This window comes from Ambystoma mexicanum, chromosome 14, assembly GCF_040938575.1.
Source record: "Ambystoma mexicanum isolate Mex_15411 chromosome 14, UKY_AmexF1_1, whole genome shotgun sequence".
Taxonomy (NCBI): Eukaryota; Metazoa; Chordata; class Amphibia; order Caudata; family Ambystomatidae; genus Ambystoma; species Ambystoma mexicanum.
In genome coordinates this window covers 28,825,620-28,845,670 of record NC_090940.1, presented here as the reverse complement: position 1 = coordinate 28,845,670, position 20,051 = coordinate 28,825,620, and the positions used below count along the sequence as shown (strand labels likewise).

The window sequence follows — 20,051 nt, the reverse complement described above, 5'->3', positions numbered from 1 at the left end:
TGTTGAAAACCAGAACCCAATGAGACTATGTGACAAGAACAGAACTGCAAATGAGAGAATGTTCTTCAACACCTTTATAAAACAAGGTCAATATAATTGGTTTTTGGACTGAACGCCTAGAATCGTTATGATATAGATTTCCCCATGAACACATCAGGGTGGCCTATCTGACTTTCTCATCCAAACTATGCATGGAACAGGGATAAACAAAATTAAAGTGAGTGCAATACAAGTCTGTGGCAACCTGAGTTCAGGGGAGTGGGCCAATAAAAACTTGGAACCCGCGTGGTGGCGTACGGACATAAGCACAGACATAAGCCTGTTAAATATTCCACATCGAGAACAGACGCCGACGTGGAACTGTAACGCAAACCGTAAAGAGAATTTTGTTCAGGCTGGCAAACGCAGAGTCACGGAAGCAAATCGGGCACTCAGGACCCCTGAAAGCACTGCCGCATCACGGGGAAGGGAAAGAACACCTTATGAGCTGCCGCTCGAATTACAGTTGGTAAAAATGAAAACGAAAACACCCGATCATAACGGAAATGAGAATAAAGGCTTACATAATTTACCCAACATTCCGGCGTCTGAAGGCACAAAACCCAGTCTTCACCTCGAGGCACACGTGTGGGTTACATCATGACGGCCGGCATCCAAAAATGAAGGAGGCATGGTTTGGGGGGATTTATCAAGCCTAAACTGGGTGGAAGGCACTGATTGGTCCAAGGGTGTCCAGTCACTATGTAAGACAAACAGAGAGAAGGGACTGACGGTGAATTCTCCTCTTACTTGCAGAATCGAATTGGAAGCGAAAAGACAGCAGCCCCATACCGTTGGGCTTACGAGGATTAACCCCAGGTTTCTGCCTTATCCTCCAAGGAAACCTAAAGACTACTTTAATCTTGGACTAAAATAAGGAGAATAGAGATCCCGATTGCTTAATCATTTTTATTTCCAGTTAAAGTCAATAAAGACTACCTTTTTGTTGACCCATACCACCTTGCCTGAGTGGTCCATCAAAAAGTCCTTCGGGGATATGCATTCAAACTTCTGAGAATCTCCCTTTCCCTGATTTGTCATCTGGCCTTAGTTTCTCATGAAATATGGGACGGGACTAACCCCAGACAGCAAGCAGGTTTTCTACTACGACTCAAGAAAAAGTTGAAAAACTGTTTTGAAGGCGTCAGGTTTGGTCAAAGAAACAAGGAAAAGCTGACTCTAAGGTACCCAGTCGCCTTATCCCAGGTCATTAATGTACCACTTACAGTGTCAGGAATAGAGCGGCCATCTTGCTTCTTGGACTATAGAGCACTGCACGCTCTGGTTTCTCTTGGGCTTCCTGTTGGCTCATGTCTTGGCCACCCTGAGCTGTGGATTGCCAACCCAGGCTCCTCTGTGTACCAAAGGCCTACAAGCAAGATCTTACTCCCACCCTCTTGCCCTGGGGAATTACCTTACCAGCACTTTCTTGGATATTAGCGTTGCTTTACCAGCAAGTATTTCTACCCACTTTCCTGGGTTGTTTTCAGGCTGAAGATATTTTCAGTCACTCTCCTCGGCTTAAGCCCACAACATGCTCCAACTCTCTCTTTCTGAGCTCAGACTCTGGCCAGGGCCTGGGATAGGAACGAACACAGAACGATAGCCGGAACCAGCCCTCCCTGCTCTATGACCTTTGACAGGGTCAGAGTCGATCCCTTCAGCAAACAGATGCTGTTCCTTCTTCCGTAAATGGTGTTGTCACAAACCAGCAATGTGGCAGCTTTTAAGAGGCTCAGAGTCCTCTTCCGGTTCTCCTGTTTCACCTTTTCCACTCTGACCTCTGTCCCAGGTGTGCCAAAACCTCCTCTTTCCCGCTCCTTTTTACAGGGATTTCTCAGACTACAATTGTCCAATACGTTGCAGGATTGGTTCTTCAATTCCCCGTTATATGGGACTTGCATGATTGGCCCTGCTCCGGTTTCCCCTTCTCTCTTAACAGTGTCATGGCTTCCCTCTATAGCTTTCGCAGGTGTGGGTTGTTCTCTCCCCCTTTATCCCTATTGGTCTGCTTATTAACTTTCCCAGCATGTACAGCAGCTTAAAGCCGCGGTCAGCCATCTTGAGATCAGAATGAAGCAACATTTCTTCTGCTACCTGGCTACACGCACCCGTGCTAGTGGAGCGCGAGGAACAGTAAGCCCCCATTTCTTTTTTAAAACAAATATATTTATTAGGTTTTCTCATAACAAACAAACTGATAACACCCGCCATTTCCCCATATGCCCCGTAATCTGGGCAGTAAACTTCTCCATGGCTAATATGTTCCAGACTTTGTGCAGCAATTGGCCTATTGATAGTGCATCTTTCTTACCCCACATTGAGGAAATCACTAGCTTTGCCGAGCCAGTATCATGCTCTTTACAAGGCATACCTGAATGTCCAGCCCGTCCCATTCACCTTCCTTGGATAGACCCAGCATAAATAAATCTGACCTAAGTGTACATCTCAGCCCATAATGTGTGCAAGTGCCCCCTCCTGTCTACACTCCCGCCAACACGAGCTCTCTGACTGCGGTTTGGATCTGTGCAACTTATCTGGGGTGTAGTACCACCTGTGTATTATTTTGTTCTGTATCTCTGTGTGGTGTGTGCAGATGGATCCTTGCCATACACTGCAGTATATGTATTCCAAACCTTTGTCCGAGATGACCCGAACCAGTACCCCCTCCCATTTTCAATTTAAAGGCCACTCCTCGTTTCCCTGAGAATCCACAATACACTTATATACCTTTCCTATCAATCACTTCTGCTTCACGCAATGCTCTTTCCAGAGCTGTTTGCAGCCTTGTCGCCCCCGTATTTATAGAGGGTCTTGTAGCCAGTGCTGCAGCTGATGATACCTCAATCTATCTCCTGCCTACAACCCAAAGTCCTGCTTGCATTGTTCAAATGACTTTATGTCACAATCCTTCACCATATCCCCTAGTTTCGTACAGGCCTCTTTTTGCCAGGCTTCAAAGCCTTTGGCCCTCATTACGAGTCTGCCAGTAACCCGCAGGCAGACTGGCCTTACCCTTTCCACCGCTTGATATCAGAGTAATACCAGGATATTACGGGCGGCAGAAAGCCGGTAAGTTTACGTTCCCATGGAGTCCCATGGGACTCCATGAGAATGGGAGCCCTGAAGCACCGGCACCGTTAGTAACGGTGCCAGGGCTTAAGTGACAAATCTGCCGGTAGGGACCAGAATTTCCGGCTCGTTAGGCCTGCCGGTCGTTCACAGCCCCTAGTGGCAGACTTGTAGTTTGACGGTCCGTTGTTACCGGCACTTTTTTCCGGAGCGGCAAATCTGCAATGAGGGCCTTCGAGGCGGAGTGAAGTCCCTGTTGCCGTGCAGTGGCATGAACAGAGATGGGAATGTTATCACTTTCCCCCTTTTAAACACAATATTACATGCCTCCAATATACCCATAGAAACTGTTAGATACAGCCCCTTGGCCCTCTGTTGCCTTTCAAGCCAGGGTTGCCTCCACAGCTGTTGTCCTGCTATGGATTGTTTGATGAGATGGATTGTCTGATGAACAGCCAGTGTTTGTCAGATTCCAGTTGTATCCACTCTGCTATGGTTCATATTTCGGAAGCCAAGTAGTAGCACAGGATGTCCGGGCAGGAGAGACCTTCCCTGTCCTGACCAGCCATCGTCCTTCTCCTACTTGTTCTAGCTCGAGTACCTCCCCAGATGAACTCAAGTATTGATTGCAGTATACCTTTTAGTTTCTCAACTGGCTTTGCTAGTGGAACATTTTGAAAAAAATATACCATCCTCGTGTGACAAAGGAATGGTATCAACAGTAGACACAGACACAAGCGATGCAAGTTTCCAAAATCTTTATTTTGGTATTGCAAAGGGTTGGGAGAATTTCTAACTGGCCCTAACGCTATAATGGGAGTAGTCTCGACCATTAAACACAGAAAAATAAGTCCAAGTCAATCTAGTAAAAATAAAAAGGCCTATACTAAAAAACGACCCATGCCCTCACTCTCAAATAACAAATGTGAAAAGGGGATATGAAAAGAAAAATAGTGTCTCAAAAGAAATGTCAGAACAGCTTCGGTACATAGGTGACAACTCCCTTCCCCACGGTCAAAGCACAAGGTTACAAAAGTTCTTCAAGGATGCTGGTTTACACAGTTCATATCGCTGGTACCATTCAACCGTCCACACCACGTCCTGAGGCTTCCCTCGTCTTACTTTCAAAGTCACAAAATTGTAACACAATCTTTCCCAAAGAACCCGTCAGGCTTCCCTCACCCAAGTCAGGGTCTCAATTGCCTTTCAACAAAACATGAGCGTATTCCTTTGCAGGGTTCCCTTCGCCAACTTTCCGGGTTATTACTTTTAATGTTCACGTCGAAGACCTTCCAAACTGCATAGATTTGGCTTGGAACTATGCATAACCTCTTCAACCAGTTTTCACAACAGTTCCTTGGCTCACAATTCTTCTTTTAGTCTTGGTACAACAATATTTCACACAAGACCCCTCAGGCTTCCCTCACCCGAGTCCGGGTCTCTCTTGTAACAAAAACTAGTAAAAGGCCTCTCAGGTTTTCCTTCCCCAAGCTTAGGCTTGCCTTGGCGTGGTTCACAAAATGGACTCAACTTTGTTGTAGGGTCTCTGCTGGCCTCCTGGGTCTGTCCCCTGCCTGCAGGCCACCCCTCAGTTTTATGTTGCTCAAGGTAGTATTCACCAACGGCACAAAAACAAAGTCTGTACCTGGGTTTTGTCAGAGACTTTCAAGAACGCTGGGTTTTCCTTCTTTCTCCCTAAGCGACCACTCTGACTAGTTGCTCCTCTGGTTTCGCTCTCCCCAGTCTTGCCTCTGCACACTTCCTGAATCTTTCTTTTATCTTCCTTTTGCATTAAATTTCCAATCTTGCCATTTTCACACTACAAGTCCCAGAATGTCAGTTTTGCTCCAACTTCACTATCTAGCTCCCTGCAGCAGCATTTTGGTGACCTTGGGAGCTTCAATCTGCTAAGTTATCCCCGTTTCAGCCACACACATGCCACTGGGCCTCCACCTCTCACTCTCAGTAGCGCAATGCTTGCAGTTTCCTTCAATGGAATCAGGCTGAGGTCAGGGTCTCACCACCTACCCCTCCTCCATCTAAGCTTCTGTGGCTCACCCAGGGGACAAGAACTGGTTTGGCCACTGCCAACACACTGCAGCTGTCCTTGTTCTGGCTCCTGGGAGACATGGCACCCTCGCCACACGGAAGCCCCCCCCCCTTTACACACAGGATCAGTGTCCTGGCACTCTGTCCTCCTCCAGACTTCTTTTTCTTCTTCTTCTTTCCCCAGCTCGCTCAACTCTCTGTGTAAAACCACACCTTTTATAGTGGAAAGGGGAGTCAAGTGGAGTCAGGTGTAAACAGTCAATGTTAAATGCCTGACTATTAGTGGGAGAGTTAATAGTAGTCTTCCCTGTTTCTTAATGTGTTTCTCAGAGGTAAGCCTCACTGCTCTCAGTTGCCTCTTCTTCTTCCCAGTGTTTGTTGGAAATAGGGAGGGGGTGTTTAGGGATTGGTAGTGTTCCCTAGGGATTGTGGGTAAATCGTGAAAATTATTGTCAGGAAAGGGGGGATAAACATGTTGCTGTATAAAACCGGGTACTGTGTTTAATTCCCCTTACTTTGTTCTGGGACGCCTCCTCTTTACCTCGGTACATGTTGCAAATGGGGGTGGGGGTAATGCGATAAGACTTATAGTAGCCCATGTCTCAATTTCGGGTTCCTCGTTCCCAATCCCGAAGACCCTCTACCCAGGTGATCCTCCCTCGATCCAACAGTGATGGCTGTCCCCTGGCCACCTGAACAGAGGATCCCCAGGGAGTAGGTAGGGAAAACTTGAATGTTTTTCACACTGGCCAACACATTAATCTTAACCACTGCTAGCCTCCATAGCCAAGTGAGATACAATTTCCTCTATCTGGCCAAGTCGCTGACAATTTCCTTCAAAAGAGTGGGATAGTTGGCTGCCTCCAGATTCGCACCCCTTTTAGTTATATTAATGACTAGATATTTTACCATCTCTTTCGCCCACATAAATGGTGCTATCTGTTGGATACCTTCAATTGTGGCCTCTGCTGTTGTGATGTTCAAGATGTCCAACTTGTGGAGGTTGACTTTGAAACCCGAGACCTCACAAAACGACGTATTTCTTCCATAAGCGCCTTTATTGACTCCAACGGGCTTGTGAGGAGGAGCACCATGTCGTTTGCAAAAAGGCTTATTTTGTACTCATCCCCTCCCACACGAATCCTCTGATTTGTTTAGAGACCCGGACCCGCTCGGCAAAGGCCTCCATTGCCAAGGGAACCCTGCCTTGTTCCCCTCCCCAATGAAACAGGGTTGGTCAGGTGCCCGTTCATGTTTATTCTAGCCTTTGGGGAGGCATAATTTGCCATAATCATATTGATGATTCTTGACCATTCCCATTTTGACCAGGGTTTTCCGCAGGTCGAAGGCTTTTTCAGCATTGAGTGTCATCAATAAGCACTGTTCCTTGCCCCTATTTGCCCCATCGATGAGTAGGATAACCTTTCTAATGGTATCCCCTGTTGATCTAATTGTTATAAAGCCTGTTTGATCCGGTCCACCCAGGTTTGCATAAATATTTCCAGCCTATTGGTTACGATTTTGGTATATATTTTAGCCTCTTGATTAAGCAAGGAGATGGGTCTCTACAATGCACATTGACGTGGGTATTTCCCCGGCTTTGGCATCAGCACAATTTGCGCTCCGTCTTCGAGGACGGCAACCCACTTCCCTCATCTCTCAATGAATTGAATAACGCCATCATAGGCTCTACGAGCAAGGGCGCCATGACCTTTTAAAACACCATGAGAGTCTGTCCGGACCCAGGCTTTTCCACTGGGCAAACCCCTTGATCTCTTTTAAGATTTCCTGTTTCTATAATCGGGCAATCAAACGATTCTCTATTTCTTTCAGGGATACTAGGCTATTTAATCAAAGACAAATAGTCCTCCTGACCCTGTTGCAATGCCCTGTCAGCCCTATACAAAGATTGGTAAAAACTCTGAAAGGCCTGTAGTTTATGCCCTTCCCCTCCCTTACCTGTGTCATCCACTATCCATTGAATGAAGGTTCTATGTTATCTTGTTCTCAGCTGATTTGCCAGGAGCCAATCAGCTTTATGCCCTTTTTCAAAGAACAGTTGTTTGGTACAGAGAATCAATCTTTCCACTTTGTCAACTCTAAGTGTGTTATCAGTTCCCCTCTTTTCCACATGAGCTTTTTATAGTCAAGCCTTGTTTGTTTCAGTCTGTACTAGTTTTCCAAATTTTCTATGTCAGCTAATAGACCTTCCTCATGCTACCTCCTGATTTTGGGGAGGGCTGCTGAAGTGGTAATTATACTGCCCCTTGCCACCACTTTTATGGTGTCACAGTGATTCTCCACCAATGTGTCTGCCGCCATGTTGTGCTTGAAGTATTCCTCAAGGGCACTTTGCAGGCTGTCCCTCGCTATGGTGTCTCTTAGCAAATGTTCATTCAGTTTTCAATTGGTCTGGATTTTTGGCCTCCCTTCCAAGTGTCTCACAAGTACCATCGCAGAACGATCCGATATGGTACTGACCCGAATATCTATCGTCTGAATGTGTTGCAAGGACGTTGCCAGCATAAAAATGTAGTCAATACGGCAGTATGACTTGTGTACAGCTGAGTAGTGAGTAACCCCTCTCCCCAGGGTGTAGGTGTCTCCATGAGTCCACCTCCTTAACTTTATTTGAGAATTCTCCGGTTTGCGAAACCTTAGATTGAGACCATCTATCCATGCCGCCCTCCATGAAAGAGTTAAAGTTCTCTGTGATGATGCGTTCTCCCTCCCTGAAACTGTCAAAGGTTGGAAGAAAATCCTGGAGAAACTGTTCCTGACCCGTATTAGGAGCGTACACTGATGCAATTGTGAGAATCCTACCCCATATTGACCCTTCACTATGACAAAGCTCCCATCCCTATCACTGGTTGTGCCATTCAGGGTGAAACTAAGCCTCCTGTGAAACAGTACTGCCACCCCCACCCTCTTGGATGAGACGCCAGATTGAATCTGTATGGGGAATTGCTTGTTTTTCAATCTGTATTGATCTTTATTCATTAGATGGGTCTCCTGAAGCAACACTACCTCAGCCCCTTTCCGCCTCTGCCCTATTATGAGCTGTACCCTCTTGTTCTGGGAATTGAGACCTCGCACACTGCTGGACCATAGTTTAAACTTATTTCCCAGCCATGTGTAAGTAGTGCCTATATCCTAATGTACAGCTTAACCTCACGCCCTGGTTGTGCCTTCCCCCCCTTGCTGGTGTGGTATGTGAGAAACCTGAGGGTATGCTCACACCTACTCCCCTTGAACACCCTTCTCAGGTGGCCAAGGAAAGGCCATAGCTTTTGGATCCTGAACCTGGGGGTGGAGATGCGAGAAAGAATAACCTGGGAGCAGGGTGCTTGGGGATTGGGGAGAGGATATCCACAGGCAAGACATGCTATCCCCACCTTTCTGGTGAGAACCAAACATACCCTCCGCCTGCCTTTATAGGCTTTTGTAAACCAGCTCCCCTCATTTTCCTTCATTCAGACCACTATAGTACTGCGACGAGGAAGAGGCGACTAAGGGTAGTGCACGATAATAAGTGATTTCACCACTATCATACTTAGATGAGGAAGACACCTGAGAAGTGTTGTGGGAGTCAGGCATGTCCCAATAATTATTGTCAGGCAATTGAAACAGAGTGTTCACACCTGCAACCTGTTAAATGGCTGCAGGTGTATAAAAGGAGTCTGAAGCAGCAGCAAAGGGAACCAGCTGGGCCGGGAAGCACAGCCATCCGAGGTGGAGCAGGCACAATATGGGTCGGTGAAAAGGACGCCGACAGTAGAGAAGCCAGGAAGAGGCGGAGGCCATTGCGAGGCCGCGATAGGATCTGTAGCTGTGGAGCACCCATTGCTTGGTGTTCCCCATTGGGAGTTGGGAACACAGAAAACGCCGCCGACTGTTGCAGGAAGAGCTGGAGAGAGAGAATGAGCACTGCTCGCTGGAGCTTCTCGGGAAAGATGTGAGACGGACATGGTAACTCAAGTAAGACAACAACACAAGGGTATAAGTTTCAACACCGTTATTGGTAGTTTCAGGGGGTTTCTGGCCCTATAACAAAGATGAGAGTAATTACTACCAACAAATAACAAGAAAATAGTCCTAGTCAGTCTGAGTCAAATTATAAATGGCCTATGTTAACCAAACCTTGCCCTCTCTTTTAGTATACAAAAAGTGTAAAGGGAGGTGTTAAAGGAAAAATCAGTGTTCAAATGATAATGTGGTTGAACCAGCTCTCCTCCCCACGTTAAACCTTGTGGGTTAAGGTCGGTCTCTGTAGGCAGGATGACACACTCTGGCTCGGCTTCCAACACACTCTAAGCAGTTCTAAACCGTGGACTGAGACTCGCCTGGCCTTCCACGTTTAAGTCTCTTTCTTGACTTTAAAAATGGTATTCCAATGTAAAGTTCACAAAGGTCCCCCTCTGCCGGGATCAGACCTCTCACTTCACAATTCAACACAAACTTGCAAGAGTCTCCATTCCCCAAGCTTTAAGCTCCCCCTCGGCCTGGGTGTTGTTGCTGGACCGCTAGGTCCACCCATAATAGGTCACACCACACGGGGCCTAGGGCTTCTGGCTGCCCTTCCTTGTTGGGTTATTTTTCTTATCAGGCTTTTATTTTCTCCTAGCCCCTCACTGATTCAAATATCACTGTTCACTCAAGGCTTTTTTTCTTCAACCTTACACAATCTGTTGCACTACAAGTCCCACACGGTCTTTTCTCTTTGGGCGGTTTATTGGACTGCAAGTTCCATGATGCTTTTCATCGGGTTAACAGTACTTCATACACTTTCACTTTCACAGTTACCTTTCACTGTGCTCGGCAATTATATATTTACTTTGTTTCTTCATTTGAATTCGACTGCATTGATTCTGTATTTCTTGGTGCCACATGCGGTTACAATTAAACAATACAAAGAGACTCTTGAAGAGTTTTGTAATCGCACCAATATCTCCCTTGGCACGTGACCACTTCAACTATTGCTCTTAATCTTTTGTTGTTCATATATACCTTGGATTCTCTGACAGTTCAACACTGGGCTCCCCTGAGCCCCGCTACTTGATATATTTATTTATTTATTTATATTTATATAGCGCGCAGACAGCCCAGGGGCATTGTGGCGCTGTTACTTGCAGGAACGTAGTTACAGGGGGTACAGGATTGGTAGCAGTCGTTGGCACATTATGATTGCTACAAACAGATTAGTCATTACAGCTCATGCATCTTTGGTTATTACCTTACAGACAGTTTATTGGCAAACATGGTGCGATAGATACAAGTTCCCATTAAACAATGCTTCTCTCCCTCGCGGTTACACTCCAGCCGGCTTTCCAGCTTTCCTGCTTACCGACCAGAGTCCAGAGATGTTCGTTATTCTCTGTGGGTCTCAGTGCGGCTTCCCAGCCGGGTAAGGGGCTCCTCCTGCCTCTAAGAGACTCCCAGGCGGCTGCCTCTTTACGGGAGAACAAACACACTGTGCAACTTGGGGGGGGGGGAGACCTCCTTTCCTTGCCATGCAGACTTAGCAGGCAGCTCCTGCTCCACACCACGGCAGCGTCTCCACCAGTCAGTCCTGGGATTCACTGGTTTCTTGGTCCTGATCTGTGCACCACGGCTCCCCTCTGTGCCTCGCCTTTTCCTCCCTGTCAGAGTGTCAGCCCTAATGGATCCCCTGCTGGTCTCAGCCACGCAGCCTCCCTGTACCTGTGCTGTGTCTTTCTCACCGCCCTCTCTGAGTTTGAGCCTCGTCCCTTTATACACCTGCATCAGGTCAACAGGCTACAGCTGTGGAATCAGAGGGAAGGTTGCCTGACCTTCAATTAACTTATCTTTGTGACATACCTGATCTTTCCTCTGAAGGGAGCTTAGTCTTAAAAGGCACAGTCCTTTGGATTGTAGGTTCCCTGTGTATGATGATGTGTTGCAGGGGAAACCCAGGGTAGTTAGATGGGAAAGGAGCATTATGGGAGATGTAGTGTCCCCTAGAAATTATGTTCGCATTGAGATTAAGGGACGTTTTTTTTCCCCCATCAGGTTTTCACCTTTTCTTTACGGGAAAGCGCTGGGGTAGGAGGGGACTTTGGTGGCAGTAGCCCATAAGAGCAGAGCGGATGACGGGTAGGGGTGTGTCGGAAAGTGGGGGATACCATGTCTCGCCCAAGAGCGTTCCTTCCCCAGTCGCCAAGGATCCTCTGCCGAGATGATCCTCCCTCGTCATCCGCCCCTCGGGGACGGGATCCAAGCGCGATGGCCCTCCTCTGGCCACCTGAACAAAGGATCCCCGGGGTCTACGAGTGAGAACACCCTCAAGTTTCTCACAGAGAGGAGCGAGCGGGAACCCAGGAGCAAAGCCAGAGCACCTGGAGGAGCGTCTGCACACCACTGAGTGACAGTGAAGGTTAACTCAGGTCGGGGGCGCTCCAGGGGCATGGTATGGGTTACAGCGAATGCTAATCAAGCAAAAACACACGAGAAAAGGGTCTGGAGACCGCAGAGTGAACTATTGAATACCAAACATATTGCCAAGCACGTAACAAGGTTTTGAATACTGATAAATGGGTCGGGAGACCAGAATATGAACTATTGAATACCAAACAAGTTGAAAAGGACGTAATACGTTTTGAATGTGGCACTAAAGAAAAAGGTATGAGAAAATCGCATGAATGAAGCAGAAAGTGATGAACATTTGTGAACAAAATTATTTTAAAGATACAGCATTCGCAAACCAAGTGAAAAGAGTGAGAAACAAAGAACTATTGGATAATGTGAAAGCAAGATGGTAATCAGGATAAATACCACGAAGGAAAGTGTGTGCAAGTCACATGGTGATAACGGCAAGAAGCCATTAAAGTCAATCAGAAGAATAGGTGGACTTTGAACACAGATGCAGAAAGGAGGCCTGTGTTATCAAGGAAGTCCTAAGAGAAAGTATAAACTGTTGTGAAGTGCCAAGGGTTATCGGTTGAGTGACCTGTGTTGGGTGGACCGTGTGGTCCGACAACTGCGCCTAGACCAAGGAACCCTTATTTAGAGAAAACCACAAGAAGTTAAGAGGTTGAGGCTGGTCAGCCTAAAGTTGGCCAATTGATACAAAAGAAAAGGCAAACTCCCTAAGTTGATTTGACAAGAATTTGAAGCCTTAGGAGCTGTGAACTTGGGGAAGGGAGCCCCAAGACCATTTTGTGGAAGTGTGCTGAACTTCGAGAAGGGAGCCCTGAGGTTGTTTTGTTGGAACTGTCTTGAACTTGGGGAAGGGACCCCGTAGAGCAAGCCTGGAGCTGGAAGAAGTTTAGAACTTTAGTCTGAACACTATTTCTGTCATGAAACTCCAATACTGCCCCCTCTGGGCGACTTGGCCTCTCCGGCGCCGTATCACGGCAACCTTCCGGACCCCTCAACATGGCGGATACTGTGTGGGAATTGTGTCTAATTCCAGGACTTTCCTTTGTTTCCTTGATAAACACCAGGCCCCCGCGGTTCGGCGCATCTCAACGCTCATTTTCCGTGCTCTGTGCATCTCGGAATCCACTAATTCTCTCTATTCCTGGACGGTCCCTTTCCGGTACCGTAATCCTTGCAGTTTCACTTCCCCTTCCTTGTCCGCCCCTCTTGGAGTACACATCGCTTGCCGTTCCATTTCCTCTTACCGCGGTTGCCTTCGGACCGCTCCTGTTTCTTCCCTGGCTTCCAGCTGCCTTCCTGGCATCATCAGTCCTTCTGATTCCTGTGCCTTCCCAGGGACTAGGAGTAACTTCCTGAATTAACTGTTCTCACCCAGGGCTTGAGCCCCGACTGACTTCTCAGCAGGGTGGCATCGGGGGAATCACGCCCTTACGTCCACGAGATCCAGAATCTTCCAGAAGAAGGGAGAAACCAGAAACCACGAAAAGAAGATCACCAAAGCCTCAGCAGGTGAGTCAAAGTTCTGAATACGACAGTTTCTTTGGTTGCTGACATCCCTACACATTGTTTAGCTTTCGTTGTGAGGGCAAGTATAGGTTTTGGACACAGGCAGACTTTTAGGTTGAATCTATTGGCTCGGACTATCCTTAGTTTATTTAGGTAAGAATTCCCACCTTAGTATAGGGCAGGTTAGGCCTTGCACCAGAGGTAGAAGTGTACCAAAGAAAGTAGTGGAGCTGTGACCCCTGCATGTGTCATGCATCAGCCCTGGAGATTTGCTTGTCGTTGGAGATACTACTAAGATGGCTGCCTGTTCCATTCTATCGGTCTAGTTTATTCCAACATGGCCAACGGAATCTATAACCAGCAGGCCATAGCAACGTTCGGCGCGTTGTATCGTTTTCGTTACGTACCCAGCCAGTCACTCTCAGCGTCTAGCTTTCCAGCATTGCCTTTTCGTTCAGGTCCTTTTCTTACCTACCTACTATCCCTTTACTAGTGGTGTTTTCAGGTTTTCAGGTAAGGCGATTAGGGTCTTAGCTTCTGTTCTTTCTTGCACGACGCGTACTACCAAGCGTTTTCCGTGTAAGTATTTTTCCCGTCTTTTTCATTCAGCCGGTGCTTCAGCGTTAGCTTTTCGCTGTGAGCGTTTTCTGCTGTTCATACTTTTCTGTCCGTTTCCTTACCTCTTTCCCTTCCGCCCAGCTTTCTTCTGTTGTTCCGTTAGTAACGCCCCTCCGGTGTTCCGACGGACCGAGACCTCCCCTCGATTGCAACTCAGCCCAGAAGACATCGAGTCCGCACAACACTGGAGGCAGTATCCTTGTCTCACCGCCTTTCTCAGGGAACGAGTTGAGCAAGGTGTGGGCGTTCCTCCTACGTGTCCGGAGCTCCGCGGCTGCAGGAATCGACATTTCCATATAACTGCAGGACATCTAGTATTCCACGGATACCTGAATACTGATGGAGTTTTTTTTGCCTGAAAGATTTTTTCCCAATTCTTTAGGACATGCTCCTCAGGTATTGCCTAGATCTGTTATTAGCCAGATCACGGAGGCCACCGATGGAGCGCGTCCTTATCTTCGACAAAAAAAAGAGAAGAAGCCAGCCGAAGGAGAACAGGTCAAGAAAAAGAAGGCTGTAATCAGGACGGAAGAAGTACAGGAGAAGACAGGTGAGGAGGAGTTGGGGAAGGCGGAGACAGACCGTGACAGTATACAACGTCAGAAGACACAATGGCGTCACCAGAACAGATTCAAGATGTGTAATGCCATTCAGAGCCTTAGAGTTGACATGCAGCCGCTGCACGCCGAGAACCTTCTTCTACGACAACTAGCAGCCTCTAGGGAAGCTGGTAGGGATGATTTACCACCAATGCCATTCACATTTGGTAAATACGATGGAAACCCTAGGTCTATCAAGGAATTCCTCGATGCTTGTGCAGTCTATTTTTCATTCCGACCTCGGGCCTTCGAGTCTGGAAGGGCCCGAGTTGGGTTCCTCATAGCCAACTTGACAGGAAGCGCCCTAGCGTGGGCCACCCCTTTGGTAACCAACCAAGACCCTCTGGTGAACAATTACACCCAGTTTATACAGGATTTCAAGAACAGGTTTGAGCGTTCCGAAGTACAGTACTCTAAGTATGATGCCTATCTTGATGACAGACAAGGAAACCAAGATCTACAGGGTTATGTTGCGCAATTCCAAGCACTGGCGGTATCCGCTGGATGGCCAGATACGGCACAACAAACCATTTTCCGGAGAGGGCTTAATGAGGAACTGAAGGACGAACTGGCTAGAGTGGTACGTCCCAACACCTTCCGAGAGCTGGTTACGCTAGTCCTACAGATCGACTACCGTCTACAGGAAAGACGGGCTGATAGGAGAAGAGGGAGAGGATCAGCGCCACGCTACAGCCCCCCTCAAGGAAGGAAGGAAAGACCCATGCCGGAGGAACCTATGCAGATAGGGGCAACCAGGGGACCGCTAACTAATACTGAAAGGAGAAGAAGGCAGGAGCTCAACCTTTGTATGTACTGTGGTTCGTCAAATCACATCCTTAAGGATTGTCCAGACATTCCCTCTAAGAAACAGAGAAATGCCAGACCCCAGGCATTTGCAAGGGAAGCCACGGGGACCACCGTGCAAACCCTTGCAACCTTACAAGACCCATTAATGAAGGAATAGAAGACAATCGTCTGATGGTATTCCAGATATCTATTTCCTACAGACTGAAACAGAACCTATCGGTCTTGGCTATGCTTGACTGCGGAGCAGCAGGAAACTTTATAGACGTAACATGGGCTCAGGAAAATCAGATCCCACTGAGGGAGGACAGACCGATACCGGTAGAGGGAGTAGATGGCCGTCCGCTCTCATGCGGACTCATTACCATGGAAATGGAACCTATAACGGTAAAGATGGATCATGTCGAGGCCCTCAAATTTGATGTTATCAGACCAGCTAATTTTCCGTTAATATTGGGTGTTTCATGGTTAAGAAGACACAACCCCAAGATTGACTGGACTAATAACAAGCTAAGCTTTGATTCCGAATACTGCCGGGAACACTGCATGAGTACTAGGGAATTCCAGAAGGAGATACATTCCAGTCTGTATACGACTCAGTGCAACCTCTCGATATCCTCCATACCTAGGCAGTATCAGGCTTTTGCTAGAGTGTTTGAAGACATTAATCCCAGACTCCTCCCACCTCACCGCCACGAGGACTGTAACATAGACCTCAAGGAAGAGACCTCCCTACCTTTCGGTCGAATGTATCCATTATCCTTATCTGAAAAGGAAGCATTGAAGGAGTACCTCACCGCAAACTTAAAGAATGGGCTCATTCGACCATCAAAGTCCTCAGGAGGGGCATCATTGTTTTTCATATCAAAGAAGGACTCCAAGGAATTACGCCCCTGTATCGATTACAGGGGCTTGAACAGCATTACCATCCAAGACAGGTATCCAATGCCGCTTATCAGAGACATTCTGGAAGCTGTCAGAGATTCAAAGGTATTCACCAAACTCGATCTCCGCGGTGCATATCATCTGTTAAGGATAAAGAACGGAGACGAATGGAAAACCGCATTCAGGACGCCGCTGGGGTTGTTCGAGTATTGTGTTATGCCATTCGGACTGGTAAACGCCCCAGTGGTATTTCACAGATTTGTGGATAAGATCTTTGCCGATATGTTATATATATCGGTAGTCGTATACCTCAATGACATACTGATTTTCTCTCCTTCCTTGGAGGAACACCGGATACATGTGTGCGAAGTACTTCGTAGGTTATTGGAAAATCAACTTTTCACCAAGCCCGAGAAGTGTCTCTTTGAGACCACAGAGGTACCTTACCTGGGATTTATATTGTCAGCGAAAGGAATCCGTATGGACCCCAAGAAGGTGTTAGCCATAGACAGATGGCCAGAACCCTCGTCAGTCAAGGAGATCCAACGTTTCCTAGGCCTGGTGAACTTTTACCGCCGGTTTATACCCAAATTCTCTGATCTGGTATTACCCATCACAGCACTTCTCAAAAAGGGTACAGTGTTCCGTTGGGGTTTGACGGCTCAAGCAGCATTCGAGGCCTTGAAGAAACGTTTCATCACTGCCCTGGGTTTGGCTCAGCCAGAGCAGAATAAACCATTTATCCTGGAGACCGATGCCTCGGGGGGTGCTTTAGGGGCCGTGTTGCTACAAGAAGGAAGCAATGGAGACAAACATCCTATTGCCTATTACTCTTGCACCCTAACTGGAAGTGAAAGAAACTACTCGGTTCTGGAGAGAGAATTATTAGCAATATGGGCAGCCTGTCAAGAATGGAGACATTTGCTACAGGGAGCCTCTCATCAATTTGTCATCCGTACTGATCATAGGAATCTTAAGGTTCTCCAACAAATGGAGTGCAGGAATTCCAGGCATGCCCGCTGGGCCTATTATTTTTCAAGTTTTGATTTCCAGATCACCTATATACCAGGATCCCAGAATAATGTGGCAGACGCATTATCCCGAAGCTGGTTGGAGGAAGATCTATCAGAGGTTAAGAAGGAGAAGATTCTACTTGAGAACCATTTTCATACGATTGCCAACCTGTTCCTCGAGACGAAGATTGTGCTCAGGAAGAGAAGCAGTCCTGCCAATTGCAGGAACGCGAAGGATTGTGGTTTCATCATTCAGCATTGTTCTTACCCACAACTGATCTTCGCAGACAGGCCATCAGCTTTTGTCATGATCTTCCCTTGGCTGGACAAAAGGGGGAGAAGGCAACATTTGAGCTGGTATCCAGGAGTTTCTGGTGGCCGTCGATGCGAAGAGACATCACCTCTTATGTGTCGACTTGTCCCATCTGTGCCATCAACAAGACCCCTCGTCACAGACCACTCGGGCTCCTACATCAAGCCAAGGCTCCTACACGCCCCTGGGAGGACCTCTCATTGGACTTCATAGTAGAACTCCCAGTTTCCCAGGAGAAAAGAGTGATTCTAGTGACAATTGATTCTTTCACCAAGTTAGCTCATTTCGTAGCTCTCGCAAGAGTTCCTTCAGCCTCAGAGACTGTCATGATCTCTGCTTCCAAAAGATCAGGACTTGCCCGACTCCCTTGGAAGCAGACCCATAACCCCGGTTCCGAATGCCAGCAAGTCCCAATTGGGACCTTTTGGACCCTGTTCTGGCGCCAGTGGCACCAGGCTCATAAAGATGCCCAGTCCCAGCGCTGGAAGCGCCGGGCTCATAATGCTTGGGTGGACTTACCTGCAGCAGACCATGCTGCTTACTTACCTGCCAGTTGAACCCCTGATCCTCTTCTGTTTGGGACTACTTTTCCTGTTGGGTGGGGCAGGAGCCACTCCCTAGGTTCAGAACACTGGAACTCTTCTGGAAAGCAGGAACTCTTTTCTTAGGCGTGGCTGTGGAAGGAGACACCTAAGCACTACAGGAGGCTATTTAAACCACACCCGATGGATGAATCTTGCTTTGCGTTATTCTGCATTCTCTGCAGCAGAACGCTCATCGTGTCTTCTGCTTCTGATCCTGGGCCTAAGGGAACAAAGGCTTACCATCCTGGAATCCAGTTTTCAGCAGCACCTGTAAAGACAAAGAAAGAACAGGTTAGCACTACGGTCTTCAGTGGCAGCGCATCTCTTACCTGGTCCATTGGCTGTCACCAACGCCTCGCGCTGCATTCTGGCATCTGAAAGACAAAGGCTTACCTACTCTTCGCATGCTCCGGAGGTCTTCGCACTGCATTCCGGCATCTGAAAGACAAAAGCTTACCAGCTCTTCGCACGCTCCGGAGGCCTTCGGCGCTGCATCCCGCATCTGAAAGACAAAAGAAGGTGCGTTTAAAGACATTGGGCAACTTTATTACTCACGTGCCATTACTCCTTCCCACGCCGAATCCAGTGGGTATTCCAGCACCCTTCAGCTTCTCTAAAGCTCCGAACTTGTACCTGCAAGATAAAAGGGACAGTTAGTGCGCATCGTGAAGCAGGCTACAAGCGCTTACTTACGTGCTTCCAGGCGCTTCTATTCCTCACGCGGGTTCGATCCTCAACTCTCATCAGCCCGCCATCCGCCATCGCCGGAACCCTGCAAAACAAGAGATATCATTACAAAAGACTTTTAAGACATTTGAAGTGCCCAGAACTTACCGTTCGTGCAGTTAACGACGGACAGCAGTCCTCTGAGGTCAAGAGGCCTGCACCCTCATCCAGTGAAGAAACTGGTTACGGCACCCTGCCCCGAGGCAGATGGAGAGCTCGGCGTTCACTTACCTAAGGTGAGGGCGTTAACCTTTGGGGTTCTACAGGAGAAGCGAAAGGGAAGAGGAGAGAGGCACCCAATAACCCCAGTTCATTAATCCCATATTTTCTATCTGCAGACATCTTACTCTTCGAGTCAGACATACAGTGCACAGAGGTCCAGCCCAAAGAGCCAACCGTGTGTTACACATCACCTTTGAAGATACGGCATTCACCCAGTCAAGACCGGCGCCTCTGCGGGAATCAGGTGAGTGTTACAGAGACCGCTACAGTCTTCCTTCGCGAGATAGTAAGGTTACACGGTTTACCATGGTCCATTATTTCGGACAGGGGAACGCAATTTACCTCTAAATATTGGGACTCGCTATGTAACCAGTTGGCTATACAGAAGGCGCTATCCTCGGGATATCACCCCCAGTCCAACGGACAGACCGAAAGACTGAACGCAAGTTTAGAAGAATACCTTCGCTGTTTTTGTAACAGGGAACAGGATAACTGGGCTACTGTCATGATCTCTGCTTCCAAAAGGTCAGGGTTTTCCCAACTCCCTTGGAAGCAGATCCATAACCCAGGTTCCGAGGGCCAACCAGTCCCAATTGGGACCTTTTGGACCCAGTCCTGGCGCCAGTGGCACCAGGCTCATAAATATGCCCAGTCCCAGCGCTGGAAGCACCGGGCTCATAATGCTTGGGTGGACTTACCTGCAGCAGACCATGCTGCTTACTTGCCTGCCAGCTGAGCCTCTGATCCTCTTCTGTTTGGAACTACTTTTCCTGTTGGGTGGGGCAGGAGCCACTCCCTAGATTCAGAACATTGGAACTCTTCTGGAAAGCAGGAACTCTTTTCTTACCAAGGCGTGGCTGTGGAAGGAGACACCTAAGCACTACAGGAGGCCTGGAAAGCAGGAACTCTTTTCTTACCAAGGCGTGGCTGTGGAAGGAGACACCTAAGCACTACAGGAGGCTATTTAAACCACACCCGGTGGATGAATCTTGCTTTGCGTTATTCTGCATCCTCTGCAGCAGAACGCTCATCGTGTCTTCTGCATCGGATCCTAGGCCTAAGGAAAAAGGCTTACCATCCAGAATCCAGTCTTCAGCAACACCTATAAAGACAAGAAAGAACAGGTTAGCATTCCGGCGTCTGAAAGACAAAGGCTTACCTACTCTTCGTGCGCTACGGAGGACTTCACACTGCATTCCGGCATCTGAAAGACAAAAGCTTA

General features: G+C 47.8%; 1 protein-coding gene across 2 annotated transcripts in view; it reads right to left on the bottom strand.

Annotated features, from left to right (window-relative positions):
- The window catches only part of LOC138527375 (uncharacterized), a 339,830-nt gene that overhangs the window by 178,796 nt on the left and 140,983 nt on the right, over positions 1–20,051 (bottom strand). The window lies entirely within an intron of this gene.